General features: G+C 40.2%; 1 pseudogene; it reads right to left on the bottom strand.

Annotated features, from left to right (window-relative positions):
- Nucleotides 1-1,630: 1,630 nt before the first annotated feature.
- LOC133763165 (acidic leucine-rich nuclear phosphoprotein 32 family member B-like) lies at nucleotides 1,631-2,276 on the bottom strand (annotated as a pseudogene).
- Between the last annotated feature and the right edge of the window lie 12,966 nt (nucleotides 2,277-15,242).

Raw genomic sequence — 15,242 nt, 5'->3', positions numbered from 1 at the left:
ACAAGATCATAAAATGTCTAATAGTTCATTTCTAGGATTTTGATATTTTTTCCTACAGGCAATAGGAAGTCATAGAACAGTTTTAAGCAAAGGGATATTATTATATGGTTATTACTTTACTTAATCAAAAATAACCTGAAAATACAAAAAATTGAATGCATAGTACAAACCACTGTTTTTTTTTTTCAACCACTTGAGAGTTATTTACTGACTTGTCTCTTTATCCTCCAAAACTGTGAGGTGTACTTTTTACAAACAAGGACATTCTCTTACACAACCACGACACTATCATCAAAATCTGGACATTAAAATTGATGTATTATTACCATCCAAGTCTCAGACCTAATTCAGGCTTTTCTAATTATCTCTGTGTCTTTGTAGTAATAGGATCTAGCCAGCAACTAATTGTTTCATTTAGCATAATGGCATTTTAGACTCCTCTAGTAGGAAACAGCTAATTCTTCCTTGACTTTCAAGCTCTGGACGCTGGTGGAGACTACAGGCCAGTTATTCTGTAGGCAATTTTCTGTTTCAGTTTGTCTGAAGTGTCCTGAAATTTAATTTTGGATTGTGCATTTTGGGCAGGAATATAATAGAACACTGTGTTCTTTTCGTTGTGCCTTACCTGATGGTCCCAAATTTTGATTTATCCCATTTTTAGTGTTTAATTTAGATTGTTTGGTTATAGAGGTGATGGTAAGGCTTTTCTACTATACAGTCATATTTTTCCTTTTTGTAATTAGTAAATGCTTTGTGAGGAGGCACTTTGAGACTCTATGGTTATCTGATTCCACATTAAACTTTCAATTCATTTATTTATATTATTATGAATTCACAGATATCTATATCATTCAATGGGTTAAAATCTATTGCTAACATTTATTTAGGTCAGGGGTGGGGAACATTTTCTCTGCCAAGGGCCATTGGGATATTTATAACACCATTTGGGGATCATACAAAATTATCAGCTTAAAATTTAGCCTGCTTTGTTTGGTCAAACATTTAATTAACTCACTTTTAATGTGATGGCTAGAACTGCTTCTCTTCCTTTTTTTTAATATACATAAAATGTTAAGATTTTATTTGCAAAGTTTTTTGTTATACAGAAAGTAAAAATGCTGTTACAGTCTCAGTGTAACTAGTAGCCATGGATGGCTGACTTACCAATCAGAGCTACCCAGGCTACAGCAAGACTTACACAAAAACCTAACATAAAATAGCTACTATGCCAGCGCTGCAGCTCACTAGGCTAATCCTCCGCCTGCGGCGCCGGTACTCCGGGATCTACTCCCGGTTGGGGCGCTGGTTCTGTCCCGGTTGCTCCTCTTCCAGTCCAGCTCTCTGTTGTGTCCCGGGAGTGCAGTCGAGGATGGCTCAAGTGCTTGGGCCCTGCACCCACATGGGAGACCAGGAGGAAGCACCTGGATCCTGGCTTTGGATTGGCGCAGTGGGATAGTGGCCATTTGGGAGGGGGGATGAACCAATGGAAGGAAGACCTTTCTCTCTGTCTCTTGCTTTCTCACTAACTCTGCCTGTCAAAAAAAAAAAAAAAAAAAAAAGCTACTAAATCCATGAGCAGTCCAACCAATACTGAACAGTTCTCTTTCTGTTTTTGCAGTTCATTGGGGTCTTAACCATCCTCATTATCTGTTTCTCTCTTCTTTCCACTTTTCCCACTTTCTTCCTCCTCTTCATCCTCATCCTCATCAACTTCTGCATCCTGTCTGAATTCTTCCTCTTCACTGACTTCATCTTCATTTTCCTCCCCTTTGCTATCTTCCTCTTCATTTCCATCCTCTTCTTCATCAAACTCTCCCTCCTCTTCCTCATCTTCTCCTTCTTCATCTTCTTCCTCTTCATCCACGCCATCTACCTCAGCACCTGAGTCAGTGGCTTCCTGGTCCTAGCTATCTACGAAGGTCAGTTGGGGCAGGAGCAGAAGATGGTCATTCAGACAATCCAACTTTTTCAAGGGTTCCAAGGTGCTGATACCTTTCAGCTTATTTTCACTCAAGTTGAGATGTGTGAGATCTGGAAGTTTCTCTGCTACCATGCTCAGACCTCCAAAGATTCCATTGTCACTGAGCTCAAGCTTTTGCAATTTAGACAGCTGGGGGAGATTTGAAACTGAAGTCAAGAAACTCTAAATTCACAAAATCAGCTATAAAGCCCTGATTTTTCCCATCATTTGATTTGCATCTGTCTAAGACAAGTTCCTGAAAGATTGCCAGGGTCCAGTTTGTTAGCTCCAGGTAGACTTTCCTCTTTGTTTCCATGTTTCCTCTCTTGCCCCCTTTTCAGACTCTGCACCATGGGGCCAAGCAGGGAGAGGCATCCCAGCCATGGAAAGAATACTTGCAGTTGGAGCCCAGTGGCATGCAGGCAGGGGAGCAGAGTTCCTTCCTCAGGGGAGCAGAGTGAAACCCTTGAAAAGTACTGGCAGCAGTAAGTTGTTCTGAACACAGATGCCGATTTCAACACATGTCTCCTCAAAGTGGGAGATGAATCATTGCTTCTGTAATGTTTATAGCACTCAAACGGTGGGCTGTTGTTGTACTTAATTGTCAGTTCGTCATAGCTTTGCTGCTGAACAATTTCCTGTTGCAGGTGACCAAACACTTCAGCTACTCCAATTGAACTGTGTAACAAGGACGTTCAATTCCTTTGATCTTTCATCAAATGTTTAAATTAGCTTCCACATTCACCAGGATATTCAAATATTAGAGAAGACTTTTGTCCTTCCAGAGTAATGTACCCTATTATTCGTTTTGAGTTGTGCTTTCCACAGCCTTAATTTAGCTTCAGGTGACTTCACGGTTGAAAGCAGGGAGCTGAGAAGCTGGTTGGGGCCCTGCAGCTTGATGTTCAGCTCTTGGTGATGTCCACCATGAATGCTGGATCACACAGTCGCTTGCTCTCATTGAGTCCCTGACAGGTTTTCCCTTCATCTCCAGGAGCTGCTTGACTTCATACCATGGGTCACAAAACCTCACTAGCATGTTTTAGTGACACAGCTACAGCCCTTCAGAGTGATAAGCAAGCTCATTCAGCAACTCCTTCGACTGGCGGCTGCTTTTGACAAAATGTATGCATGGGACTATTATTGACGTCCCATTGTTGAACTGCAATGACTGTGCACAGAGACTTTCTTGGCATGTGATGTAGTGTGGCATATAATCAAAGCACTTGGAGCAAGTCTGAGATGATTCAGTCAACAAATGCAATTAACCTTTTGCGAATCAACCATGGCTGGAGCTCCAGCTATAGTATTGCCACTCAACTTTTCAATTGTTAGCTCAAGTTTTTCACTGAAAAAACAAGTCTCTCAAACAAGTCCTCATCTCTTGCAGTGCCATGCATGGCTTCCACTGACAGCAGTTCCTCTTGGCATGGCAAACTGGCAAACTCTGCAGTTATCCCACAAATAAAAACAACCAGTCGGGCAATATTTGGTATGTCTGTTGTCTCTTCACAAGCCAGAGAAAAATTGAAACTCTTTTGCAGAATCCTTCAGTGTTCTTTAAATATCTTTTGCTAAGTCAATAATCCAATGTGGGATGGTTCTTAGAGACAAACTGACACTCTAAAACCATTTTACTTTGAGCTAACAATTCTGCAGCAGTCTCCATGCACTCTCTCACAAACTCTCCCTTTACATGAGGAATCAGCTTCTTTGTGACCAGCTTGCTCTCTGCATAACTCATCTGAATAACACTGTCTCTGTCACAAGGAGGCCTAGTGAATAGTGCATTGTTGAGATTCCAAACTCTGAAGAATATTAATCTTATCAGAGGCATGTGGCCTCCCAATTCATTGAGTTTCGCATGTTTTGAGCTGGAGTGACTCTCCAGCTTGGCTTTTCTCTTTTCTGCTAATGATAGCTACAAAACTAGGTGCACGGTTTTTGCCTCTGACTTCAACAAGAGATAATCATCTGTCCATTTCTCTTGGAAAGATCAACACTCTGCATCAACTTTTCTATATAGTCACTATTTGTAGGATGTCACATCACTTAAGTTTTGGCAACTGTCCAGTGTGTGTGTGTCACCAGTGATGCAATTATTTTGTTTTGATCGCTGTTCTAATCTGCATCTTAGATTTGGAACATATGCTACATTCATATTACCCATTCCTGAGGTTGTTTCTGCATATTCTGATTTCCTTAATCTTCATTTGAGATTCTGTTTTTGCAAGGATTGTTGATTGTGGACTTGTGGATAAAGGTTAGATTGGAGTTACTATCTGTGTTGACAAAGACAACATCATCAATCACTGGAAGTAAGGTCATCAAGGTCGGGAGGAATCATCTTATCACATCGAATCTCATCATCAGTGGATTGCTACAGTTTTGCCACAGTGTTGCTAACACTTTTGCAATGAGTACACTCCCAGCCTGCCTGGAACTGACTGTCCTCTGAGTCACTGCGATAGAGGCAGATGGGCTGCGGGGAGCTGAGAAGCATATCTGTCCTATCCTGTACTCATACATGTCTAGTCTATCCCATAGTGGACATTCCTTGCTTGTTCCTCAAAATTTATGGCATTATTATGATTCACTTAATATAAATTTGTGTTGTATGAAGAAAGGTCCTGGATTTATTGAATTTCAAGTCCAGCCTGCAGTAACCTTGGCAGGGCCAGACCAAATGACGTTCCCACCCCTGATTTTGATGATTAAGCAGTTCTAGACTTGACCAGTGGGAATTCTTTCATGTTGACCTCAATATCCTTTTATTTTTAAAATGTTAAAAAAGATTTATTTTATTTATTTGAAAGAATTACAGAGAGAGAGACAGAGACAGAGACAGAGGGAAGACGGTCTTCCATCCAGTGGTTCACTCTCCAAATGTCTGCAGTGGCCGGAGCTGGGCCGATCCGAAGCCAGGAGGCAGGAAGGAGCTTCTTCCAGGTCTCCCATGTCAGTGCAAGGGCCCAAGAATGTGGGCTATCATCTACTGCTTTCTGAGATGCATTAGTAGGGAGCTGGATAGGAAGTGGAGCAGCCAGGATTCAAACCAGCACCCATATGTGATGCCATTGCTGTAGGCCAGGGCTTTAACATACTACACCACAGCCCTGGCCCCAACCTCAGTGTTCTTTTGACAATCCCACCTTTCTGTGAGTATGTTTATTTGAGTGTTCCAGGCACATTCAGGACTTTTCCTGACTCAGCTCTGATGCCAACCGTTTCTACAAGAAGCCTTGATTGGACCATCTAGGTGCTATGTATGCTTCATGCTATTTAGGTGCTGTTCTTCTCAGTGGACAAAGGCAAGGATACATTTGTGTATACACACATATACAAAATTATGAGTTCACACCAATACTTGCATTTGCAATGCGATGCCATAGGAGTCAGAATGTCCTAATTCAATTTTTTTCTTTCTTATGTGTAGTTCCTTTCCAGGACAATGAAAAAGCTTGCTACCATTATCCTTGATATATATGCTGATTTGTTCAATTACTTCAATACGTAACCAATCTTCCATTACTGATGCTAGACCCTTTGTTGTATGGCTTCTCCCTTCACCTCCCTTGTATTTCTAAGCTTTATGATGGACTACTTAGCTCTGCTCACTCTACTCAGATTCCATACTGCACCAGTTTGCCTTCTCACAGGGATATTAACCTCCCTCTAAAAGGGCTTCAATACACAGTGGCTAGCCCTCTATCCTTCTATGGACAATTTCATCACCTTGGCTGAGATCTGATACTGTGCGAGCCCCATCTAATGGACTTTTATATTAATTATTCAAGAAAGAGAAAGGCCATGGCTATTTTTTCAATCAATTATTTAGCTACAGTTTGAAGAATATATGGAGGAGATTGGATGGTTTAGGAAAACTAGCTAGAGGACTATTGAAATAGCCCAGATGATATATAATGGCTTGGACTTGGTGGAATAAATACAGTTGTAGAGAAATGAACAAATTCAAGAAAAAGTAGAACTCCTATTCATCGCAGCACTATTCATAGTAGCTAAGATATGGAGACAATTTAAGTATTCATGGATAAATGAGTGAATTAACAGAATGTAAAATATATACAATTTAATATTAGTCAGCCATAAAAAGAAGAAAATGTTGCCATTTGGATAACGTGGATGAATGTGGAATATGTTATGCTAAATGAAATATACCCAGACACAGAAAGGCAAATAATGTATGATATCACTAATCTGTGGAATCTAAAAAAAGTTGAACTCATGGAAGCAAAGAGTAGAAGGGTATTACCAGGAGCTGGGCTACAGAGGGAATAGGGAGGTATTGGCAAAATGGAACAAACTTTTAGTTGTACAATAAATGTTATCTGGGAATCTAATGTACAAAATGGCATCTATGGTTAATATTGTATTGCCTATTTGAAATTTGATGAGAACAGATTTTAAGTGTCCTCACCATTCATACACACACTGGTAACTCTGAGTGTTGGTGTCTGTGCTAATCTGTGGTAATTGGTATACAATATAAATGTAAGAGAGGTCTTCAAAATGTTCATGGAAAAATGCATGTTATGAGACTTTGCATGGTTTTCAAAATTGTTGCACCAAAATAAACATCTTCTAATTCCACTTTCCACAAATGTTTGAAGTACCCTTATATCAAATCATGTTGTACACCTTGAATATATGTAATTTTTATTTGTCAATATCTTAAAATAAAATCTACAAGAATATATAAGGATGTCCACTTCAGGGAGACCACAGCTTTGCCAGCATCACTATATAAAATCAAAACCTGACACAACAGTTCCATTGTATATACATGAGACATTTATAACATAAAGACCAAAGCATGAAGTTTCCAAAGATGGTGGAATAGGGAGGGAGCATATTACTCTAGTCTGTGGACAGATAGTTAAAAAATAAAAGTGGAGGGGCTGGCGCTGTGGTGTAGTGGGTAAAGCTGCCACCTGCAGTGCCAGCATCCCATATGGGCACTGGTTTGTGTCCTGGCTGCTCCACTTCCAATCCAGCTCTCTGCTATGGCCTGGAAAAGCAGCAGAAGATGGCCCAAGTCCTTGGACCCCTGCACCTGTGTGTGGGAGATCTGGAAGAAATTCCTGGCTCCTGGCTTCGGATCGGCACAGCTCTGGCCATTGCAGCCATCTGGGAAGTGAATCAGTGGATGGAAGACCTCTCTGTCTCTTTCTGCCTCTCCTTCTCTTTCTGTGTAACTCTGACTTTCAAGTAAACAAATCTTTTTAAAAAATGGGTAACATAATACTAGAAACTTTACAAGTATATGACACATACTCCTATCATTAGCTCAAATGAAACAAAAGCTATATAATAACTTCAACAAATACAAAAAGACCTTGATAAAATAGTAAACACATTTCTAAAAGTTTCAAAAAAAATTAAAACTGGAGAGTGCAATTGTAGGGAAGAGTTAGGGAGAAAACTGCAGAGGAAATCTCCATGCAAATTAGAGGGAAACTGTGGACCTACATGAAGGGTGTGGGCAAGCACAATACAGGACCCCAGCAGCTGAGAGCTGCAGAACCAGCTTAGGAGAGAGAGGTGAGGCCAGACTGCAGCAGCCCAGGACACTGGTGATAAAGCTTCAAGAAAAGCTTAGCATGAGTACGGCTTGGAGCCCTGTGGGGGACAGTGTATCTACCAACCTATAAGGAAAAGCGGGGGCACATCTCTCTTTCCCTGACCACCTGGTGCTGGCATCCTGTAACTAGCTGAGAGAGGGCGAGTGCCATTTTGGACATATGTAACAGCTGTGCCAGCTCGTGTCTGCATACCTAGCAACAAGCTGAGAGGAGATGCCTGAGTTTAGCTGGGAGAATTAACAGGGGGGTGAAAGCTTATGACTGTGAGAGCCTTGTGTGCTGGGACTGTGAAAAAGCTGTGGCTGTGTGGGAAGGCACAGGTTTTGGCTGAGACTTTGGGCGGTCACTGTGGATGGCTCCATATGCTTGGGGCTTCCTGATTCCCTTGTGAGGGTCATTGCTGTGGGATCCGTGCTCACTTTGAAGACTGCATGGGTCCTTTGTGTGGTTCTTGTGGTAGTACAGATGAATATTGTACCCACTAGAACTAGTGCCCAGGAATTGGTCTCCTTGGAGGAGAGCAGGTGAGCATGAGACTATGCCAACAGAACTGAATAGACTTCCCTGCTGATTGAAAAAAAATAAAAGGAGATTTACTACACCCAACTTAGGTGTCACCTTAGACACTCCTCTCACCTTGGAACACTGAACACACTCTTTGGCCACAACCAGCGCACACCTTTGGGTATTCACTTGTGGTGAAATGAGAAATGTGGTGGAATGAGAAGGCCATGCCAAGATGGCCACTGGCAAGTGAGCGTCAGTTACTCAGGAGTAACTTCGGAAACCCCCTGGGTAACCCCCTGGGAAACCACCTGGCAACAGAGCCTGCCTGGCAACAGGCTGTGATTGGATGGCTTTGGAAACCACATGGCAAACAGAGCCTGCCTGGCAACAGGCTATGATTGGATGGCTTTGGATACTGCCTGGCAACAGGCAGTGATTGGTTAGGGCATAAACTGCCCCTTGATTGGATTGGCTGCCTTGGCTATTTAAGCTGATGTACCAACTGAAATAAATGAGTCTGTGGGCTGCTCGCCTCTGGCCTGCTTTCACCCAGCTCCCCGGATCTATGTGGTGACTCTGTGCCTCTTGCCACACCAGGCTCCTCCTCTCATAACGAATCCACTGTAACATTCACTGAAAGAGCAAACAATCCACTAAGCCACAGAGGAATAGTGCAAAGATAAAAGCTATCACAGGGGAAAAAACACAAAAAGGTATCTCCACAAATGCCTGAAAATAAATGCAGCAATAAAAAAAGCAAGTATAAGGAAAACAACATGATGCCCCCAATAGAACACAACATTTCAATATTAGAATGTGAAGATGAAGAGACTGAAGAAATAACAGAAATGAGATTCAAAAAGTTGATCATAGGATTACTTAGAAGTAATCAGAAGCAAATCCACGAGTTAAAAAAATCCATACATGACATGAATAAAATTTTTTCACATAAAATTGAGATTTTTAAAGAGAAACCAAAATGAAATATTGGAAAAGAAGAATTCAACTGATCAAATAAAAATGTGGTGGAAAGCCTTAACAATAGACTTGGTGAGGCAGATGAAAGAATATCCAAGTTAGAAGACAAATCTCTGGAAATGTTACAGTCAGACCAAAAAGAAAGAGGAAGAAATTAGAAAACTGAAAAACAGTGTTGGAGGGGCCGGCACTGTGACGTAGTGGGTAAAGCTGCTGCCTGCAGTGCTGGCATCTCATATTGCAGTTGGTTCAAGTCCTGGCTGCTCCAATTCTGTTCCAGCTCTCTGCTATGACCTGGGAAAGCAGTGGAAAATGGCCCAAGTCCTTAGGCTCCTGCACCCATGGGGGAGACTTGGAAGAAGCTCCTGGCACCTGGCTTCAAACTGGCTCAGCTCAGGCCATTGCAGCCATTTGGGGAGAGAACCAGTGGATGGAAGACTTCTCTTTCTCTCTCTGCCACTTCCTCTAACTCTGCCTTTCAATTAAATAAGTAAATCTTAAAAAAAACCCCAACTATTTGTTGAGATTTATGGGATACTATCAAACAACTCAACATATGGGTTTTAGGAGTTCCTGAAAGTGTGGAAAGACAGAATGGATCAGACAGCCTTTGCAGTGAAGTAATTACAGAAAAATTCTCTAATTTGGAAAAAGAAAGGGAAGTCCAATTAATTCCTAATCGACATGAACAGAAAAGATCATAACCATGACACATTGTAGTCAAACTCTCCACAGTAAAACAAAGATTCTAAAATGTGCAGGAAAGAAACAATAGATTACTTTCAGAAGGTCTCTAATTAGACTCACAGCTGACTTCTTATCAGAAACCCTACAGGCTAGGAGAGAATGGCAAGATACACTACAAGTCTTTTTTTTTTTTTTTTTTTTTTTTTGACAGGCAGAGTGGACAGTGAGAGAGAGAGAGAGAGAGAGAGAGAGAGAGAGAAAGGTCTTCCTTTTGCCGTTGGTTCACCCTCCAATGGCCGCCGCGGTAGCGCACTGCGGCCGGCGCACCGCGCTGTTCCGATGGCAGGAGCCAGGTGCTTCTCCTGGTCTCCCATGGGGTGCAGGGCCCAAGTACTTGGGCCATCCTCCACTGCACTCCCTGGCCACAGCAGAGAGCTGGCCTGGAAGAGGGGCAACCGGGACAGGATCGGTGCCCCGACCGGGACTAGAACCCGGTGTGCCGGCGCCGCAAGGCGGAGGATTAGCCTGTTGAGCCACGGCGCCGGCCAAGATACACTACAAGTCTTAAGAGACAAAAATCGTCAAGTAAGGATACTAGATCCTTCAAAGTTCTCATTTATGATTAAAGCTAAAATAAAAACCTTCCATAGCAAACAGAAATTGAAAGAATTTATCAGCACTTGTCCAGCATTACAAAAGATGCTTAAGGATGAGCTGTACAAAGAAACAGAGAAACATGGTTATCACTATGAAAGAAGGTGAAGTCAGAAAATCTCCCAGTTAAAGTACAAGGGAAATCCAAAGTAAACAATGGGAATATTTAGGGAAAAATGGCGGGGCCAAGTCTGTACTTATCAATAGTCACCTTGAATATAAACGGCCTTAACTCTCCAGCTAAAAGATACAGACTGGCTGAATGGATGAAAAAACAAAACCCATCTATTTGCTGCCTATAAGAAATGCATCTCACCAACAGATACAGGCAGACTGAAGGCAAAAGGTTGGAAAAAGATATTCCATCCTAGCAGAAACCAAAATAGAGCTGGTGTAGTCATCCTAATATCAGACAAAATATACATTAACACAAAAACTGTTAGAAGAGACAAAGAAGAACTCTATGTAATGATTACAGGATCAATTCAACAGGAACTTGTGACTATGATAAATGTACATGTGTCTGATTACAGTTTACCTGGCTATTTAAAAGAAATGTTAAGGGATTTAAATGGAGACAGACTACAGTACAATAGTAATGGGGGACTTCAATACTCCACTTTCAGCAATGGAAAGATCAACTAGACAGAAAATCAGCAAGGGAACAACACAGTTAATTGACAATATAGACCAAATGGACCTATCAGATATCTATAGAAGTTTTCATCCTACAGTTGTAGAAAATACATTCTTCTCACCAGTGCATGGAACTTTCTAAAGGATAGACCACATGCTAGGGCATAAAGCAAGTCTCAGCAAATTCAAAAAAACCAAAATCATACCTCTGACCACAATGGAATGAAGTTGGAAATCAACAACTCAGGAATCTCTAAATCATATGTAAATACATGGAGACTGAAGAACCTGCTCCTGAATGAACAGTAGGTCACTGAAGAAATCAAAAAAGAAATCAAACAATTTCTAGAAATGAATGAAGATGAAATACAACATATCAAAACTTATGGGATACAGCAAAAGCAGTGTTAAGAGGAAAGTTTATAGCAACTGGTGCCTACATCATAAAATTGCATAGGCACTATATAAGTGAGTTATCAATGCATCTTAAGGACCCAGAAAAACAACAGCAAACCAAACACAAAACTAGTAGGAGAAAAGAAACAAACTTAGAGAAGAAATAAATAAAATTGAAACAAAAAATATACAAAAGATCATCAAAATGAAGAGCCAGTTTTTTGAAAAAACAAACAAACAAACAAACAAAATTGACACACCATTGGCCCAACTAACCAAAAAAAGAGGAAGAAGACCCAAATCAATAATGTTAGAGACAAAAACATAAATTTAACAGGTAGCACAGAAATAAAAAGAATTTTCAGAAATTACTACAATTAGCTATATGCCAAAAAATTGGGAAACCTAAAAGAAATGGATAGATTCCTGGACACTACAACCTACCTAAATGGAGTGATCAAGATATTAAAAAACCTAAACAGTCCAATAACCAAGATGGAAATTGAATCAGTAATAAAAACCCTCGCAACAACCAAAAGCCCAGGAATGGATGGCTTCACTGCTGAATTCTACCAGACATTCAATGAAGAACTAAATCCAATTCTTCTCAAGCTATTCAAAACAATTGAAAGGGAGGGAATCCTCCCAAACTCCTTCTATGAAACCAGGATCACCTTAATTCCTTAGCCAGAAAAAGATACAACAGAGAAACAGAACTACAAACCAATTTCCCTGGTGAACATAGATGCAAAAATGCTCAACAAAATACTAGCCAATCAAATCCAATAACACATCAGAAAGTCATTCATGCAGACCATATGGGATTTATCCCTGGTATGTATGTATGGTTCAATATTCCCAAATCAATCAATATGATCCATCACATTAACAAACTGAAGAACAAAAACCATATGATTATCTCAATAAATGCAGAGAAAGAATTTGATAAAATACAATATCTTTTCATGATGAAAACTTTAAGCAAATTGGGTATAAAAGGTACATTCCTCAACATAATAAGGGCAATCTATGACAAACCCATGGCCAGTGTCCTACTGAAAGGGGAAAAGTTGGAAGCATTCCCACTGAGACCTGGAGCCAGACAAGGATGCCCACTCTCACCATTGCTATTTAATATAGTCCTGGAAGTTTTAGCCAGAGCCAGTAGGCAAGCAAAAGAAATCAAAGTCATACAAATTGGGAAGGAGGAAGTCAAATTATCCCTATTTGCAGATTACAAGATTTGATATATAGGGATCCAAAAGACTCCATTAAGAGTCTCACTGGAACTCATAGAAGAGTTTGGTAAAGTGGTAGGATATAAAATCAACACACAAATAAACACTAGTTTGCAAACAAATACCTTAGTTTAGGAAGGGATGAAACAACGTTGAAGATGGAGCTAGCAATGGCATAGCATTCACATCAATGTGTAAGGAAAAAAGAGGTTGGTTGGGGCACTGCATTTAGGACAGTAACACAGGTTGGCCCCTGTATTGAATGTGCAAACCACCCCAGGTTTGATGACGTACTAGAGTGATGCATAGGACTAAGAATATATTTGTTCTTATGGCTAAGAGTTATTACAGAGGAAGAATACACAGCAAAATTAGCAAAGAAAAAAGGAGAATGGGCAAAGTCTGGAGAAACCTGAGTGAAAATTTCCCAAGTCCTCTCCCAGTAGAGGAGCATGGGGAGATGGAGGGGGAACAAAAAAGACTTCCAACCACGAATTCTGTAACTGGCAAAGCTGTTTAGAAATGAAGGAGAGACTAAGCTTTTCCCAGATAAGCAAAAGTTGAAGGGATACATCACCCCAAGAACTGTCCTAAAAGAAATGCTCCATGGAGTCCTCCAAACAGAAGGAAAACGATGCTAATGTGTAACAGGAAAACAGAAAGTGTGAAACACCTTGGTAAAAGTGTACAAACTGAGAATACTCCAATATAGTAATGGTGTGTAGTATACTTATTTCCTTAACTCGATGTTAAAAACTACTAAAAAGAATTATAACTAACAAACTGACAAGGGATAGGCTATATAAAAAGAAATTATGACATCAAAATTCAAAGTAAAGGGAAGAATCAAGCTAAACTGTTGAGCTTCATTCTTATTATTTCATTTTTTGTTAAGGTACTATCTGCTTAGAATAACTTGTTATAATTTCATGATTTTTTGCAGCCTCATGGTAATCACAAAATAAAAAAATTACACACTAAAATATAAAAGCAAGGAATCAAAATACATTATTAGGCATACTAAATTAACCACAAAGGGAGACAATAAGAGAGGAGGAAACAGTCTATAAAACAGAAAAAAAATAACAAAAGTACAGTAATAAATTCTTATTTATCATTAATTACCTTGAGTGTAAATGGATTGAATTCTCCAATTTAAAGGCTTAGAATTGGGGCCATCATTGTAACATAGCAGGTAAAGCCACCAGCTGCAACACCGGAATCCCATATGTGTACCAGCTGCTCCCTGCTGATGGTCTGGGAAAAGGATCCCAAGATGGTCCAAGTGTTTGGTACCCTGCCATCCATGTGGGGTACCTGGATGAAGCTCCTGGCTCTTGACTTTGGCCTGGCCCAGTCCTAGCCATTGCAGCCATCTGGGGAGCGAACCAATGGATGGATGATCACTCTCTCTGTCTCCCTCTCTCTTAACTTTGATTTTCAAATAAAATAGATTTTTTAAAAAAATATACATAGAACTGCTGAAGGGATATAAAAGCTAGACTCAACTATATACTTCTTTACTTTATTATAGTCTGAAAGTGAAGGAATCGAAAAATATTCTATGAAAATGGAAAAAAAGAGCAGGAGTGGATGTATTTATATTAGACAAAATAATTCTAGCTTAAAAACTTCAAAAAGAGATAATGAAGGACATTATATAATGATAAACAGGTCAATACAGCAAGGGGATATAACAACTTTAAATATATTTGCACTCAATATCAGAGCACCCAAATACATAAAGCAAATACAAATAGATCTAAAGGGAGAGATAGACTGGAATACAGCAGTGGTAAGGGACTTCAACATTCCACTTTCAGCAATGGACAGATTGGCTGGATAGAATATCAACCAGGAATTTTCCTAGGAAAATATTCTGTAGCTCAAAAGGACCTAATAGATACTTTATTGAATGTTCCATCCAACAGCTGATGAATACAAATTCTTTTCAACAGAACATAGAGCATTCTCCAGATAGACCATATGTTGAGCCACAAAACAAGTATTTACAAATTAAAAAAATTGTATTAGGAAACTTTTCTGACCAGTAGAGAGGTACGGAATGCACAATTACAGCAATGATTTGTGAACGTTTGTATTGTGAAGCTTAGTAGGCTAAATGTCAAATTACAGATGGACACATAGTTGTCTTCTGCTTCTCAGGTCCAATGTATTGTTGAAAGCTTGACTTGTGGTCATCCTCTGCTTAGTAGTCCAAAATTCTAGACTCCCTGATGACCGTAGGTATTCACCACAAACCACATTATTTTTAGTGTTCAGGCCAAATGAATCACTCTTATCATTATAGGAAATTATTCGCCGGCCTAGTTGCCAGAACTTTGTCAGCCAGGAGGCAACCTCTGAAGCATACTATCCTAAAGAGAGCAGTCTCAGGTTTGCCATGTTAACTCTTTCTGCATAGACTTTTTAGTCATCTTTCTCCCCATCCCCCAACCAATCATGTAGTGTGCAGTAGAGCCATTGCTACCAGACAAGAACGGTGAAGATATGAGATTTATCTGAGGTGTCAAGGAAAGCTCCTTGTTTGCCAGGAGGGAGGAGAAGATGCCATACTCGCCA

Source organism: Lepus europaeus, chromosome 1 (assembly GCF_033115175.1).
Source record: "Lepus europaeus isolate LE1 chromosome 1, mLepTim1.pri, whole genome shotgun sequence".
Classification (NCBI taxonomy): domain Eukaryota; kingdom Metazoa; phylum Chordata; class Mammalia; order Lagomorpha; family Leporidae; genus Lepus; species Lepus europaeus.
The sequence above is the reverse complement of the archived record's forward strand: the minus strand, read 5'-3'. Positions and strand labels throughout refer to the sequence as shown.